Here is a 16,974-nt window from a genome sequence, read left to right as displayed (position 1 = left end):
GTTCATCACAACAGCATTGAATATTCTTGTCTACCCAAGAAACTCATTCACCGGCCCTAATGACTTTAGAACTAGGTAGCCAGATGGTGCTTTAACCTCTTTAAGTTGGATCACTTCAAACTGGGCAATAAAGCTCTGCACTATCTCCTTCTAGAGGCTAGGAGTAAATTCAAGGTCTTGTGGACCACCTACATAGCGTATTGGGGCAAAGGTCCTTCATACTTACAGAAACTGACAGCTCACAATATCCTCAAAAGAGACCTTCACTCAAGAAGTGCTCAATGGATTAACCAAAGACCCTTAAGAAGAATGAAATGCCGTTCCGGGCCGTCACTGTGAGACCTATAGGCCTGTATCTTCCATTAATAGGGAGATTCAAATCTTCACAAAGATTATAGGCTTCGGCGGGTCATATCCAGCCTGGTTCATCTGGACGAGTGAGGCTTCATGCCTAACTGGGGTACCCGACACTATATATGTCGACTGCAGAAAGCACTGGCCAGAGCTTGGGAGATACCTGAGCCCTGTGCGCTCCTCCTTATTGATTTTGAAAGACATTTGATAACATTAACTGGAGCTTTATGAGGTGGGTCTTGGCCAAGATGGGGCTGGGCCCCCATATATTGAGCTATATTGACCTATTCTGCTCACAGCCCAGAGCCCAGGTGTTAGTCAACAGAATTTTCTCTGACATCTTTCCCATTGGCAGGGGAACCCGGCAAGGGGGCCCTCTGTCCCCACTTTTGTTAACCTCCCCTTCTTGAAACCTTGGCTTGTTTGGTATGACATGACTTCTAATGCAAACGGAAACAATGATGGATGGAATGCTGAACAATGCAAACCTTCACCCCCAGTCACAAAGATCTATGTACTGGGGTGAATGTTTGACATTGTGCAGCGTTCTGTCCATCAACTGTTCTTTTTGAATTTGTCACCCCGAGTGGGATGGGTAGCCCATACGTGGGTCCCATGCTCTCCATGCCACTGAAGTCAAGCTAGCCTGGCTGATGAGTGGTGATGCCTAGAAACTGGTCCCAGGATACTTGTTTTCAGTCCGGGGGGGACCTGGCCAGGCATTACAGGCTGGACTGTCCCCATTGGGCGCAGGGTAAAGGCTGATTTACATATGGCTGGATCTGAACTGAAATGGCATGGGGAGCAAAAAAACGATGGATTTAGGCCAATGTCTCTGTACTGGGGTGAATGTTTGACATTGTGCAGCATTCTGTCTATCAATTGTTTTTTTTGCATTTGTCACACCGAGTGGGACGGGTATGCTTAGATGTGGGTCTGTGCTTTTCATGCCAATGGAATCCAGCTAGCCTGGCAGATATGGGGTGATGCTCTCAAACTGGTCCCAGGATGCTTGTTTCCAGTCCAAGGAGGATCTGGCCTGGCAGTACGGGATGGACTATTCCCATTGGGAACAGGGTCAAGACTGATTTGCATATGACTGGGTCTGAACTGGAACGACATGGGGAGCAAAAAAACGATAGATTTAGGCCAAGGTCTCTGTACTGGGGTGAATATTTGACATTATGCAGCATTCTGTCCATCAATTGTTTTCTTTCATTTGTCACCTGAGTGGTACGGGTATGCCCAGACATGGGTCTGTGCTCTCCATGCTACTGTAATCAAGCTAGCTTGGCTGATGAGGGGTGATGCCCTGAAACCTGTTCCAGGATGACTGTTTCCAGTCCAGGGAGGACCTGGCCTGGCTGTTCAGGCTGGACTGGTCCCATGAGGAACAGAGTCAAGACTGATTTGCATATGACTGGGTCTGCACTGAAATGGCATGGGGAGCAATAAAACGATGGATTTATGCTCAGATATCTGTGTCACAACTTGCTCCCTGTGTTCTTGTGTCCACCACCAGGGGCTAAACTAGGGGACTCTTCAGTGGTCTAAAAACCTTCCAGACCCTCCCCTTCATGTAGATACTGACTTCCAGCCATTTAGATTCTACTTGCAAATTGTGAACCATTCCCAATCCATGCTTGGTTTTGTGGAAGCCAGCCTGCTCATTCTGGAAACTCCATTACCTAGAATTCCCTGCTCAATGCTCCGTCTCCACCCCTGCACGCCAAGGATGGGTGAAGGAATTCAGCTCACCTGTGGCTGGCTGCTGCTAGCCTGCTCGCACCTGATTCATATGATTACTGTGAGCTCTTTTAAGCCCCAGCTCTCTTCAGTCCAGTGTTGGTCATTGTAGCTGTTTTCTGGTGAGACCGATCCTTGTTTCCTGAGCTTTTGATTTCCTTGATTCCTGAGCTATAGTTAATCCTTGTTCCTTTATTCCTGAGCTGTAGCTATTCCTTGTGCCTGAATTAGCACTGCCTGCAGTGCTACCTTGTTTCCTGAGTTCTTGAGCTATAGTTATTCTTTGTTCCTGTTCCTGGGCTTCAGCTATTTCTTGTTCCTGATTTGCACTGCTTGCAGTGCTCTCTTCAATCCTTGTTTCCTGAGCTGTAGCGATTTCCTGTTTCCTTGAACCAGTACTGCCTGCAGTGCTACCTTGACTCCCGAACCTTAGCTCAATTCTTGTTCCTGCCTCAACTCTGCCTTCTTTGCTACTTTGTTTTCTTGATTCCTTAACCTGCATTATTCTAGTATACCCTTGTAGCCTCCCCTTCTGTATATCCTTTTCCTGTCCCTGCCTTTCGTCCCATTTCATTGGTTCCAGTTCTAGTTTTCTGTCTTTCTATTCTGCTGTCTTGCTTCTGTTACCTTTTTTTACCTGCTTTCTGCCAAGTGTGCTCTGTGATTTCCTCCCTTTCCTGTTAAGCACTCCTCCTTGCTAGCTCCTTGTCTATTGTGCTTGTGTTTAGTTCTACCCCCTTGCTGTTACTGCCTTGCGTGTTCCTGTTTGATCGCCAGGATCCGTGGGCACAGCTGACTACCTAGGTGGTGTTTCTTGTTCACTGTGAGTATTGTCTTTGACTTACATTGATAACATCACCATAGGTATAAGCTCCACAGACCCTGCCTTTGCATGCATATCCTGTATGTGGGTATTTGCAGTCAGTATCTGTAACAGCAATTGTGGGTAAGACTGAGCTTCAGTCTTACCGTGTGGAGCTCCTGAGTGCTTTACCCCACTTTCCCTTTATTGTTAATGTTTTATTATATATGTGTCTTGCACGTCTGTCCTGGTTGTAGTTAGTCTGAATGCTAACTTGCCTTATGAGTGCCCTTCCTTTCTGAGTCTTAGCCACATTGTACAAGCTTCCCCTGTGGATCCCTTTTTCTCCTCTGACTCCTTGTGTGATCCTGGGCAGCACTGTACTACTCTTTCTATACTACTCTTTCTGAGCAAGGACTGGGGACGTTTTCTACCCAGTCCCCAGTCCTTGCTCGAGTCCCTGACTGTGTTCCCGACATAGTCACGGACAGTCCCTGACACTCTGTACTGGGGTGAATATTTGACATTGTGCAGCAATCTGTCCAACAACTGTTCTGTTTGCATTTGTGACTCCTAAGGCAGTGGGAGAACCCCACAGATGAGAGAATCACAATTTGTGCAGACACGTGCTTCTTTATTTAGTGAACCCACATATGACTGGCTGCGGTGTCTCTGCCTCCTTGAGCTCTACGAGGGTGCCTCAGTCCTCAGAGTAAATACACACAAGTCCCTCCTAGTACCAGTCCACGATGACAATTCCACTGTACAACCGCTGAAATGATTGAGCTTTAAATACTTGGGAATTCACATCTCCCTACTGCCAGAGTTGACTTGGAGCCTTAACATGGCACTCTATCATCACGGATGAACGCAGACCTCCAGCGCCGCGCTTCCCTACCGCTCAAAATATTGAGATGCGTGACCCTTTTTAAAATGATGGCCCTCTCACGCTTTCTTTAAATCTTTCAGAACTTTCCCTTAGTTCCATACTGGTGGTTCAGGGACCTCTCCACGGTTACCCGTGCCTTCTCATGGGGTAACCGCTCTCCCCGTATTGCCTGGTCTAAGTGCTGACAACTGGTTTATGATTAACCCTGGGCGTAGTTCGTGTAGTAGCGCTACGTGTAGCTATGCGAAGTGTACTTCGCACTATGCAAGATACGTGTAGCACTACGCGAACTGCGTAGTACGCTGTTCGCGATGATTGCACAGTGCCAGATGCTTGTCCACACTGTGCAATCATTGCAAACGGCATCTTGCACAGTGCAAGCGGTCATTTTATGCTGCTCGAGTAGATTTTTACTCGAGCGGCAGCTTTCTCAATGCGGACTGGTTGTTTCTTATCGCTAGATGTCACGAGCATACGCGACCACTCGCAATGAGAAACCTGACCTCCCCGCGTTGAGAATCTCGCCAGGAGGTATATTTTCCACGCTCGCGATCGGCAACTTGATGTTGCTGATCGCGAACGAGGAAAAAGTCTCGCTGGGAATTCATTTTGCTCGCTCGCGGTCGCCAGCTTGACGTTGGTGACGGCGAGCGAGCAAAAAATGCCAACTATGCTACGCTATGCGATTTTGCACCGTGCTACGTGCAATTTGCGTAGCGCGAAGTAGCACAAACTACGCAAACTTTGCAAACGTAGCGTAGTTGTCCGCCCAGGGTTATTTATGATGGGGGCATGGCAATGGCAAACATTAAACTGTACTAACGGGCTGCACAGCTGCTGGTGGACAACGATTGGATGATCCCACGTACCGTGATAAATTTGGCCTTATGGACCTAGACAACGTTCTGGGAATCTTGTATGGTGCCCCACTTACCAGGAATCTCCAGAGGGTAACTAGAGTTGTCTTTTTTTCTCTGGTGTGGGGTGCTCTGCCTTATGGGGTAACGCAACATGCTCACCCAGCAGACTCTGTTGTGGACGGGATCCTCGCTTCTGCACACGGCTGAGCTTAAGGGCTTGCAAAAGTGGGACAAAATTGGCATAATGACCATAGAGTGTTTGGCAGGGGAATCACCTTAAATCCTTCCAAGATCTTCAGACACGCTTTGCCCTTGCCAAGACCCAATTTCATAAGTACCTGCAGTTTAAACATGCGCTTGCTGTGTAAAGGGAGCAGCTTGGTGGGCTCCCTGAATTTAACCCGCTAGCAGCCCAGCAATTGATGGGGAAACTGGGAAAGGGAGGCATATCCCGCATATACTGTACTGTGGTCAACAATGCACCTGAAGTCTTTACACTCCTGAGGCAGAAGTGGGAGGCCTAGATCGGACCATTGGAGGATGTGGACTGGCAACTAGCCCATATGTCTCCTCACAAAATTGCCATGTCTTCTCGACTAAGGCTAGTCCAATTGAATTACCTTCACTGTATGAGGGATGTTGATTTCTTCCATATGATATGGTCATGCCCACCGATTGCAACCTACTGGAAACAGATAATGTCTTTCCTGACCCGGAACTTGGGCTACACGCTTACTACACTGAACCCTAAAGAAGCCCTACTTGGGATTTTGGACAATCTGGGGCACACAAGGGGGAAGAGGTACTTCATTAGCATGGCCACAGTAATTGCCAAAAGGGGCATTGCCCGCAAGCGGAAGATGGCTGCAGCACTCACAGCGACTAAATATGGTCACTTCTTATTGCTGATTGAGTTCATAGTATCGCACGGTGGCATGTGGGTGACTATGGTTGTATTATCAGTTTATTTTTTGTTTTCACAGCAAAATCAATAAATGTGGTTATAAAAAAAAGGATGAAATACAATGATTATCCATGGGTGTGCAAAGATAAAGACTCTGGAACATCCTCAGCCACAATCTAAGAGCAGAACCCGAAGCTATGCAATGGTGAATTCCATGTTGATTTACAGTCAGAAAAACAGGCCGGATGCGGTCATTTCCCCATTGGGTTTTACTCGTAATTATGCGGTACTGGGCAGATTTGCTGCATGGTAATGGTAAGTTTGCATGTGAATATATAATGTAATAAATCCACCCTAGGACTATGCAACTCATAATTGGGGCCTAAGCAGGAAGACAGGTATGCTTGCAAAAATGCGTCATACATTTGTTACCCATCTTGATGGAGAAGGTGCCGTCAGCCACCACTTTTTAATTTGGGGCAGGAGATGCTAGTTGCACCGTTGGAGGCCTTTGCTTGGACTATTGTTCGTCCAAGAGTGATGAAGAAGTATGGCTATTGGAGCTGCTAAGTTTGCTGTTGTTTCATTCTTCACAATGTTTGTTACCTGTGCCATTGATATTGATCATTGAGCAGTCGGCCACAAAATGGCCGACTGATGAGCTCATAAAAGGAGCTCTGCAAGCTTGGGATCGAAACTTAAAGAAATCCCTGTTAGCCCTAGTGGCATCGGATCCTTTTACAAATCGGAAGATAGAAAGAACCTTGCCTCTATCGACAGCAACTAATTTGAAGAATAAACTCGTCTTCCTTACCGTTGTGCAGCGCAGATCGTTGGTTCACGTGGATCGAGATTGCGAGCCTGACTGACCAGGACCTCCATCTCGAGTGCCGTGCTGGTGGAGGTTAACGTTCCCCATCAGACCTCCTGGACCCACTGCGGTGTGGATCCTTGCGCCAGAGGTATAAGCAGGTTTGTCTCGAACTTGGGTCGTCGATCTGGATGAGCCGCGACCCCCGTCTTGCGGTCTTGGTTGGAGGGGGAAGCGGAGGCAGTTCCATCTGGCCTCCCAGACACTCTGTGGGCCTGACCCTGAGCTTGAGAGGCGTCTTGTATGAGTACACAATTTCCGATTCCCCCTGCCGTGGCCTCGTTCCCTGATGGTGGGGCTCTGCCTCCACTGCAGAGAGCCCAATTCACCAGGAGATCTTCTTGATTTTGCACGGGACGCGGCGGTGGTTGGGAGTCGCGCCCCATGCGGGGGCCGACCTTGTGACGGCGTGCATCAAGTAGGTTGTTATGGACCGACGCTAGCACTGAGGAGGCTCACAGGAGTTGTGGCTCCTCCTACCCCCAATGCTGAATGTATGGCTTGGATGTGAGGGTTTTTGCTCTGGCAAAGGGGAGATATCTGGCCCACAACCAAGAGAGTTTTGCTCATTTGTTTTTGTCAGGGTGGTCTGAGAGATCCCTGTTTTATGAGGGTCTTACACAGGCCATATGACGCCGTTTACCTGCTGCCACTTCTATGTATTATTTTGTTATTCTCTGCCATTGCGATTACACGTGGGAGGGTGCTCATTTTGGGACATTGGTATTTCCTTTTACCATGGAGGTGAGAATAAACCATCCTCCACTCATCTAAACAAAATGGCAGTATAATTTTTCATCCAGGGAGAAAAGTCGACTCAGAGAAGGATCCTTGTAAGACAGAGACATAGGACTCATCCCGAATACTCACCAATCAGACTAGATAGAATGGGCCAATCAACACAATCTGAAACTGAAATAGGAATCCACCCCATGATGTCCCACTAATGGAAAGTGTAATAGGACTTGCTCATAGGATCTGTCAATCCATAGTAAATGGTGTGGCCATCTTGGACTGTTTCACTTTCTATGGGTTGTTCTCTAGAGGTTCCAAAGCCCCCCGCCCGCTCCCTCTGGCTCCTCACTCTACAATCTATGCAGGGCTCACAAATGCTGACCTCATTGATCCTCTGACTAAAAGCTAGTACTATTTATAAAGTTTACTGCCATCCTTTATTTTGACTTGAAAATAAACAAAGAACTCTCTTATCACTTAACTCTGGTGAAACTGTGGTAGGTCTGCCTGTATTTTTGCTGGACTAAGGACTTCTACTACTAGATCTAGGTCTGAGCCTTACTTGGGGGAAATAAACGTTTTTGCTTATGTTGATGTTTTTCTTAATTCGTAGTCATAACTAATCGCGGCTGCCCTACTTTTAATTTTTGTATTCCTATTATGATATCATTGTTTTCTTTTTTATGCATTGCCTTGAGTACTGGACCTGTTCCCGTACTTGTTTACACTCCCCCAATTTAATCTCCATCCTTCAAATTATGTTGCCCAGGTTTGCAATATTATATTATTTTAGATATTTTTAATTGTTTATTGTTCTGACAATTCACCCCTCTTATCTCCCAGCATTTGACTCTCCTCTCTCTCAAATTATTTACTCATCAAAATTCACTCCCCTTATCCTGTTTCTATATATCCTTCCTCTTCTTTCTGTCCCTTCCCTATCCCATCGTGCATCCGATCATGCCCCCCCCCAATTCACCCCTCACTACCCCTGATCCTGCTTTCTCCAGACATGGCCCGAACTCATGGAACATTTTATACCCATCTAATCTTTCCAAAAACGCCAAGAAAAACTTCAAACATAAATTATTGATACGTCACCCTGAAACTTTTTTTTTTTTTTTTTTTTTTTTTTTTTTGAAAACCTTTATTGACAGTTCAATAGAGAACAAGTATGGGCCTACAACCCCCCGGGGCCGGCCGCTAAGCAATCAGAGCAAAAACAGGCAAGTATAAACACAGGCAGCACATCGGGGAGCAGAATCGTGATGCTAATACTGTGAACAGCGTAGGTAGGGCACCAGGAGAAAAAGGTTTTCGTTTTATAATGAAACAAGGCAGAAGGATCAGGTGCCAGACAATTTTCAAACAGCAATTACAGGTACGCAGAGTAATAGAAGTAAACGATTTACAGCAATCTATTAGGTCAATGGCGCGAACACAAGAACATCAGGATGAGGAAGAGTATCATAAGCAGTTGCGCCTGCAGTCCCCCGCCAGAACTCCCGGAGAGCACCCCGGAAATTGTGGTACACATGGAGCGGCAACGAGTCATAGCAAAGGAGGTGTATCACACTGATCCCAGAAAAAGAAAAAACAAAAAGAATCAGAGAAGAAAAAGGAGGCCATGGAAAAAGAGATAAAAGACGAAAGAATCCCCTCCCCCAACCCCCCACCCTGCACCTCTGCAGATGAGTACGGCCCCCCCCCCAGCAGTGTGCCTGTCGCCCTGGAACCAGACCCGAAATATAGGAGAAGAGGGAAAAAGAAGTAGGAAAAGAACCCCACCAGACGGGGGGGTGGAGAAAGTATTAGTAAACTGGAGGAGGGCCTTCAAAACATACCCCCGGCTTCTCCCTCCCGCACGGTAAGTTTCCCCCAAAGTGAACAATAAACAGCACAAAAGCGATCTTCTCAAAGCAAGCTCGGGAGCACTGTGCACCTATTATGCTGTTAGCTATGCCAGGAGAGCACGCAACCCCTGAGCCCGCCCGTCCACTAGATGACCACCCCTGAAGGATCAGCCTTATCCCTGACCACTCTTTGGAATTCTGCCCATGCCTACCCCTCGACCCAGCACCATATCCAACGTTCCAAGGTAGAGAATTGTCCAAAAACGTCCGAGAAGCGACGCACACAGGTGGGGTGGAGGTCTCTGAGCATCAACACAGTCCGCAGCGTGGAGAAACAGGCTTCCCAGTGCTGCCCCAGGATATGCACTGCACTCAAGGTCCAGGAAGGCAGAAGCAGCCAAAGCAGACAATAGTTGCTGGAGTTGTCCCTGGGTCGCAGGAGGGCACGTACGGGACGAGGCCACCACACCCCACTCAGGTCCGACGCCTCCGGGACAGATCAGGCCCTCAGCTGGACGAACACACTGTAGCATACTGGCCTGAGTGTCCAGCCGTGCACTAACCTCAGGGGTGGCCGCCAAAGTGTCCCCCTGTGCGCAGTGTGGGTAGGCCCTATGTACGTGCGGACAGGCGGGCCGCCTTTGCCCCAACGCCGACGCCACACCGTCGAGCTTACTCCCCAAGACCCCGACACCATGAATCAAGGAGGAGTGAAGAGCACCAAGGGCCTCGAGGAGGTCGCCGTACCCCAGCACAGCTCTCTGCGATCGCGCCGCCACACTCCCAAAAGTCGCACTCTCACAATCCCGCTGCGACCCAGCGGACAGGATGGTAGGCTTCATCGCAACAAGATGGCCGCCAAGTATGCCCGACCCCCACCGGGGCCGGGACCCTGGGACAAGCGTCCCGATGGCCACGTCGCTGGTGACCGGGTTCCGGGGGCAGGCGAAAAGTTATCCGTTGCGTGGTCACGGGCAACAGTCGTCCCCACTACGGACCCGCTCCCGTAAAAAGCCGGGGGCGTCCCGCAAGGATCAGGGCAGGATACGGGCGGCAGCCGGGCAGCTCACCATCAAAGGCAGGGGCAGCCACCGGAGGATCTGAGAATTGCACCCACGGGCATGCACCCGGACCGCTACACTTGACAGTAGAAACGACCACGACGAAATGTAGGCCGAGTTTGGCACCGCTCCGGTGGACCGCCTCCGCCCAGTCACAACAGGCCGCTGTTGTTGAACTGCCACCCGGCCACGGCGTCCACCTGAGGTCCCGGCTCCAGGGCCGCACAGGCCGCAAAGTTCAAATGCTCGTTTCTCCGGCGATACCGCAGCCAGAAACCTCGGAGTCACACAGTCGGGTGCCACTCTCCTTCAGAAACACAACCGCGTAGCACAGGTTGAGGATCTCGTGCAGGATATCCGTGCGGGATGCGGAGGTTCACGGAGCCGGGAGTCTACGCTGCCGTCCCGGTCGCCATCTTGGCTCCTCCCCCACCCTGAAACTTTAATAGTTGATTCCTACCACAGCCTGTCCTCTCCAATGAAAACAAACTTTAGTTCTACTCCAAACGCCCCACTAAATGGAAAAACACCTTCCTTCTCCACCTTACAATCACTAAATCAAACATAATTCCTTACGGTTTCAAAATGTCAACAACACCATCTCCAGCCTTTCTCGGTGAAATTGACATTTCCATATTCAAAACACTTATTCAAGCAACTGAATACCACCTCAACATTTTTGATAACGTTTCAGTTCCTTGTCCTATCAACTCTCCCAACTAGTTCTTAACCCTTCATTAACCCAATTGCCTGATACCCATGGATCGTCTCTCACCACCCCGTTTCAGGCCCTCCCTCCCCTACCTATCGCAACCTCTCTCACCGTCTCTGACGAAGCCCCAATCCTCAGCGTAGGACCTCCCTCCCTACTCACCAAAGAACTCTGGATCTCTCCCCCACTCATACTATTGATTGCTCTCCTCCTGCACCTTCCATCCACCCCGACTCTCCCCCTAACTCTTTCCCAACTCACCTGCCCTTTCCCGGGACCCTGCCAGTACTCTCCTCTTTGTCTAATCCTTCTTCTCCCCCTCCTACTCCTATCATTGACCCTTCCCCTCCTGCCCATACCACCTTCCTTGACTCTCCTCTTAACTCTCTACCTATTGTCTCACCCCCTCTAAGGGTGTCCTCCGTACTCTCCGCTATGTCTTATACCTCGACCCCTTCTCTTTCCTTCGACCGACCCCCCCTGACCTTTCCATATTCCCAGAATCTTTAACACCGCCCATACTCACTCATCTAACCTAGACCTCCAACACAACTTACCACCATCCATTCTCTTAAGCCAGTCAAACCCAAACCCCCTTTCTTGCATGCTTGTTAACTGCAGATCGGCAGTCCGACATGTGACTGAAATATCAGAAACCATCCTCAGCGAGGCTACTGACATCGCCTCCTCACCGAACCCTGGCTCAATGACCACTCGGCGGCTATTCTTGACTTACTCAACCCCCCCCACCCGGCTACGCCATCATTAGACAAGACAGACCCGACAGAAAAGGGGGTGGACTAGCAATAATCCATAAAATTAACTTCAACTCTCCCTTTTAAAGAACATGGATCACTTAACATTTGAATACTTTGGCATTGAACTCACTGTCAAGGGCTTCTCTCAGATTAGACTACATAACATCTACCACCCTCCGGGTCAACCTCTCCTCTTCGCCGATGAACTATTCGATCTTCTCACACACTCCTCCCTTTCAGACTCAACAAATCTCTTTTTTGGAGACTTTAACATCCACTGGAATAACTTAGTTGATCCCACTGTCATGTGCCTCATCAACCTTCTAGAGATGAATGACCTTAAGCAACTATGCCACAATCCAACACATATCAAAGGGGCCACACTTGACGCGATCATCTCCAACACCGACTTGGCCTCCCTTTCCAACATCATCCCCATTGACTGGTCTGACCATCACCTCATTCTTTTTAAAATCGCAACCAGTGCCCTACTCCCGCCTATAACAAATAATAAACCCACAAAGTGGACCAGAAACCTTAAACAAATCCCTCCTGGTGAACTTGAGTCTAAACTCCAAGCTCAACTTCTTCCCACCCCTCTCTCCCAAAATGCTACCGAGCTCACCAAACATTTCAATAAGAACATTAGTGATGTCCTGGACCAAGTTGCCCCTCTTAAACTAAACAACAAAGAAAAATTCAATCCAAATCTGTAGAAGTGGACCTCAGCTAGGCCTACCAGTGCAAGGGGTTCGCCCTTCTCTGCACAGAGTCCTCAGACCAATAGGAAGAAGTTGGCACAGAAACTGGAATAGAAAATACAAAGTTTAATAAACCTCATGAGGTGAAACTACATTCACACAGCACCCTTCGGTATTGAATGAAGTAGCACACCAGACAGAAGGAGCATGGTCCTTTTATACCCACACAGGGGCTTGAAAGAGGGCGGTACAAGTACAGCAGAAGATTTTATGTACACATAAGGTCATATAGAAATGCACAGTCGACAAGTAGGAGGAGTTAACAGTTTGCTAATGCTAGTAAACACATCCTGACAGTTACATACTACTAACAGCTGCAAGGACAGTTGAAAACTCACTGGGCATGTGCAAAGGTGGAAGATGCTAAATATAGTTTGTTTCTAGGCAGATTACAAGAGCAGTCAACACTGAGGGAGGACAAAGCACATGGTGAGCACATGGCAAACAAAATGGCTGTCAGAAATACAAAATGGATTCCGCAAAATGGACAAGATCGCCTCTAAATACAAGATGGATTCCGCTAATGCTAAGCCAATCGCTGCCAATTTACAACAGACGACCCTTTTAGCATTAGCTGAAGACATCTGTTCCTCTGGGGTAATCTAAATATGCATCCCGTACATCTATTAGCATTATTTCGGCCACCTCTTTATTCAACATTTGTTGGGCTTCTGTTTCTGCAACATTCCTTTTGACAGGTATACAGGCAGAGATGCAAATGGAGCAAAGCATTGGACCACATTGGATACATACACAGCATGTAAAAAGTATCGTAATCATTACACACAGGATAGTCAGTAGCTTCCAGCCCCAAGCAGAAACAAGATTCCAAAACCATCCAGTAAAAGTCCAAGTACCAGTCTCTGGATGAATTTCTGCAGCAATCTTATGCAGTTTTGATATTGTGTCGTATACTGAAGGTGAGTGATCCGGTATGAATACGCAACAGCTGCTACCGATGATGCGACATGCACCACCTCGATCAGCCAGAACCACATCTAGAACCATTCGGTTCTGGAGAACTACAATCCTTGCAATTTGCAGCTCCTCCGTAATGTTCCCAAGTGCCATAGCTATCTGATTGGTAACAGCTTCCACAACTCTAGTTAATCGTCTTACTTTCCTACTGTTTAATGCACCCACAAAGAAGAACAAACCTAAATTAAAATCGACATATTGTTGCAGAGTGGTATCAGTTTGGTCTACTTCGTCAGTACTTATTGTCCTCTTGTATCTATTTCTAGAGATATCGTTAAATAATTTAAGGTCCCGGTGATATGATGCAGGTGCCAGAAACACAGGGGGCAATAGAAAGGACACATAGCACACACCTGACCACCCAGCAGGTAGTTGATAATATCCGTGGCTACCACAGACAAAATAGGTATTATGTGAGGCTATAAAACTGTTATTATTTATACCTTCAATAGTCAGAATTACAGTACATTCGCTTTTCCCCACTGGAATTCTCCCAATACTGCTTACACATAGATCTGCTTTAGCTCTGGTAACAGAAATCACAAATTGTTCATTACTGGTAAAAGTTCTCATATTTGTGAAGACATATGGTGTTGAAATATTGTCCGGTTGATACTCTTCCCATTCCCATTTGGTCCCTTTGGCTTGAGAATAACCATCTTTATCTTGGTAGCATACTTTATTAAGGCGAAAAAGAAGCCCGCCTACTGTGCGTCTTCCGGATGCAAACAAAAGTGCATACCAAGCTTGACAAGAACTATTATGAGAAAAGGGAAGAGGAATACAAGGTGTTCCTCCTTTCTTTTGATGTGCAGGTATCATCCCACACACCCAACAGTTGGTAATATTTGTGGCATTATGAGTATGATGCAACATCTGGATAAAGGTATTATTTAAATAAGATTGTCGATGCTTCTGCTCATGGTAGGGAAGCGTAAAGTAGTGGTGTTCAACTGATACTGGAGTAGTGGCGATCAAAAGCTCTCGAGCAGGAGCCACTTTCTCAACGAACCAGGTTATTACTGCTACAGCCACCATAGCAACAACAAACCCTATAGCACAAATGATCTTTCTCTTAGCAACAGTTGATTTCATTGTGGACATGATCAGCTTGTCGTTGAAAACAATCGTTGGAGCTCTTATCCCTGGGCAGCCGTTGGTTTCTTCACCGAGGGTCAAGACGGGTGTCGCTACACTATACAAGACTGATCCTCCCCCCTTGCCACATCGGCATTCCATTTCACTAACCCAGGGCGGTTGCTCAACCAGTCTATTTCGACGATGCGGGCTCTTTCCGTTGTCTCAGTTGGTATCGGGATACTCCAGGAATCCTGTGGTCCGGGAAGACTCCCTCAAGTTCGTCAGGTGATATGGCTTGGCCTTTCTCTGTATCCAGGATGTCCCGATGGTCGATTAAGGCAGCAGGATCCACCAAGGTAGACGGCACTTTCTTGCAATGGGTGGAGTGCACCCAGTTCCTCCTGTTCGTCACTCGGACCGCAGTTCTCGTGGAAAGGAGCACCTGCTCTGGGCAGCGCCACCTCGGTTCCAAGCTGCTTGACCTCTGGAATGATCGGATCATCACCTGGTCTCCAGGTCGAAGTCCATGGCCTTCACCTGCAGACCTATCAGGAAGAGCTTCTCGAACCTGTTGATGAATAGAAACCAAACTGTCAGTCAATTGTGATAGGTAGTCACTCATCAACACACATGGTACATCATGTATGGGGCGTGGTTTAGGAATTCCCCAAATGTTCATAGGCCTTCCAAACACCACCTCATATGGTGTAAGACCAGATCGCGAATGTGGCACTGATCTAATGGACAACAGTGCCAAAGGTAATGCGTCTGGCCAATTCAAGGATGTGGAAGCCAGTATTTTCGCCAGTTTCAATTTAAGTGTCGCGTTATACCTTTCCACTAGCCCTGCTGATTGTGAATGGAAAGCAGCGTGCAACTTGTGCTTGATTCCTAATCCCTTCAGGACATATTCGACAACTTGGCCAACAAAATGGGGTCCGTTATCACTCCATAAAAGCTTACAGACACCAAATCTAGGGAAGAATTCCTTCAAAAGTACCTTTGCTGTAGTGAGAGCTGTATTGTCCTTCATAGGGTATGCCTCTATCCATTTATTGAAGGCACATACCACTACCAAAACATACTTTAAGTTATTACAGCGCTCAAGCTGGATGTAATCCATTTGCAAAACTTCAAAAGGTGCGGTTGGCGTAGCAAACCCTCCTGTAGGAGTTCGTGTCCCTTTACCAGGATTATGCTGAAGACAAATCAGACAAGACTGCACCATCTTTTTAGCTGTGCTGGCAATTTCTGGATGCTCCCAAACTTGCGTGAGCAATTTTGTGATCGAGGAGGCTCCAACATGTGCCGGCCCATGTGCCATATGAATCATAGGTTGTAAATAGGCTGTAGGCAGTCTCCACTTGCTCATCTCTTTATTCCTCCAACAGCCCTCATCGTCCAATGTTCCCTCCTTAGACCATTGCTCAATTTCTTCTGCAGAAGCAGGTCTCTGCATATCTAGCACTTCCTGTCTGGTATCATGCCAACGTTCAGCCTGTGACTTCACTACGTACATAGACGTGGTGCTTCGCTGCATGTCAGTTTCAAGGGCTGTTTGGTCTGCAAAAGCATTGCCTTGTCCTATCTTATCAATTATTTTCTTATGTGCGCTACATTTAACAATTGCTATTCTCTTTGGGTATGTTAAAGCAGTCAAGAGATTATGTACTAATTCTCCATGCATTATTTGCATCCCGTGGGATGTAAGAAAGCCCCTCTCCTTCCAGAGTAGCCCAAAATCATGAGCCACTCCGAAAGCATAGCGGCTATCTGTATAAATGTTCACAGATAAGTCAGTACTAAGTTCACATGCTCGTGTTAAAGCTATTAGCTCAGCTTCCTGAGCTGACTTCTGTGGAATACGAGCTGTCTCAACTACCGTCTGAAGTGTTGTAATTGCATATGCAGCTGACGTTGTACCATCTGGTAACTTTAAACAGGACCCATCAACCCATAGTTCACCATCAACACTTGAAAGGGGCGTGTCTTGCAAATCGACACGACCCTTTGTCTGTTCCTCAGTAAGGAATATACAATCATGAGACTCCTGTGACTGAAACTGAGTCACCGGGTATGGCAACAAAGTGGCTGGGTTTAGTATCGCACATCTCCTTAGTGTAATGTGAGGGGCCAACAATGTCAATTCGTATCCTGTCAGACGAGCACTAGTTAAATGCTGCGTCTTCGTCTGATTTAAAAGGGCATCAACCGCATGGGGTACTAGCACCAACAGCTTATGTGACAAAACTATCCCTTCACTCTGACGTATTGACACAGCTGTTGCTGCAACTGAACGGAAGCATCCAGGTAACGCACGAGCAACAGGATCAAGTACTGCTGAAAAATATGCACAGGGACGCTGTTTGTCACCGTGTGTCTGCACTAAAACTGACAATGCGCATCCATCTTTCTCATGTACATAGAGTGTAAAAGGCTTCGTATAATCTGGACTACCTAACACTGGTGCTGAACAAAGAGCTTGTCGTAACTGTCGGAAAGCAGTCTCACATTCATCTGTCCATGGGAGGGGCATTGGAGTATCTTTAGTCAAAAGTGCTAGCAAGGGTTTAACAATGTGTGAAAACCCTAATATCCATTGCCTACAAA

The sequence above is a fragment of the Triturus cristatus genome, chromosome 3_2 (assembly GCF_964204655.1).
Source record: "Triturus cristatus chromosome 3_2, aTriCri1.1, whole genome shotgun sequence".
NCBI lineage: Eukaryota > Metazoa > Chordata > Amphibia > Caudata > Salamandridae > Triturus > Triturus cristatus.
Note: the sequence above shows the minus strand (reverse complement) of the source record.